Here is a 1,424-nt window from a genome sequence, read left to right as displayed (position 1 = left end):
CTCCTTGCAGTCCTATCAGCTTTTGCTTCATGTATTTTGGCATTCTGTGAAATACATATACCTTAAGAATTGTTATTTTCTTGGAGAGTCAATCTTTTATCATTTTGTAATGCCTCTTCTTATCCCTGATAATTATCCTAACTCTGAAGTGTATTTTGTGTGACATTACTATAGCAACTACTGATTTTTTATCTGTGTTAGTATGGCATATTTTCACCATCCCTTCACTTTTAATCTAGATGTGTCTTCATATTTAAAGTCGATTTCCTTTTTTTCTTTTTAGTTTTATTCTTTTCTTTTTATTTTTATTCTTTTATTTTTATTTTTATTTTGCAGACTATAGGAAGTGTATTGTGTCTTTAAGACCTTACAATGCAGACTCCTCTTCCAGAGAAAGGTCTTTCAAGGATAGGAAACTGTCATCCGGATGCGTTGCTCATCTGTCATTTTCATAGGCAGCTGGATTCTTCCCCTTGGATCTCTTGAACTCTTGAGTACCCCACGTATAAATACGATAAAATGCTATAAACGGAGGCATTATGCGAAGGAAAGGCTCTCGAGTGCGGCGCAACACGTTGGGGATTCCTTTGGTGAAGTAGTGCGGCAAGGCGCGCTGCTCAAAAGGTGACAAGCTGTAGGAGATCACATGCAGCATCTGCGTCCGATTCCCAAACTCGCGGCCCGTCATGGCGGCGGCCAGGGGTCACCTAGCTCTCCGCAGTCACGGATCCGGCGGACTCGTTCCTAAAGTTGATTTCTTATAAGCAACACATAGTTGAGTCTTTTTCATTCACCCTGACAATTGCTGTCTTCTAACTTAGTGTTATTAGACAATTGATATTTAAAGTACTCACTGATATAGTCACATTAATATCTATCATGTTTGATGTTTTCTATTTGATGCCCTTGTTCTTTGTTCCTATTTTGTCTTCTCTTTTTCTGCTTTTTGTAGGTTCGATTTGGCATTTTATATGATTCCATTTTCTCTCTTCTTAGTATGTCAACTATGCTTATTTTTATTTCATTTTTTTAGTGGTTGCTTTTAAATGCAATTTCAGAAGTAGTGCAAGTACCTTATAATAACAACATATTTCTAATTCCTCCCTCTAATCACATGTAGCATTGTTACCATTCATTTCGCTTATAAAAAAAGCTATAATCATCAATTACATTATTGTTATTTTTATTTTGAACAAACCATTATCTATTAAATCAGATAGGAATAAGAAAACTAAAACTTACAATCTTACTTTCATTTATTCATTCTCTAATATTCTTTATTTCTTCATGCAGCTCTAAGTCTCTGGCCTACATTACTTTTTTTCTCTCTAAAGAGCTTCTAACATTTCTTGCAAGGTAGATCTATTGGCGACAAACCCCGCAATTTTCACAAGTCTGAGAAAGTCTATTTTTCCTTCACTTTT

General features: G+C 35.5%; 1 pseudogene; it reads right to left on the bottom strand.

Annotated features, from left to right (window-relative positions):
* Positions 1-309: 309 nt before the first annotated feature.
* LOC105546779 lies at positions 310-738 on the bottom strand (annotated as a pseudogene).
* Between the last annotated feature and the right edge of the window lie 686 nt (positions 739-1,424).

Source organism: Mandrillus leucophaeus, unplaced genomic scaffold, assembly GCF_000951045.1.
Source record: "Mandrillus leucophaeus isolate KB7577 unplaced genomic scaffold, Mleu.le_1.0 Scaffold369, whole genome shotgun sequence".
In the NCBI taxonomy this organism is placed as follows: Eukaryota; Metazoa; Chordata; class Mammalia; order Primates; family Cercopithecidae; genus Mandrillus; species Mandrillus leucophaeus.
This window is presented reverse-complemented; position numbering and strand designations above follow the sequence as displayed.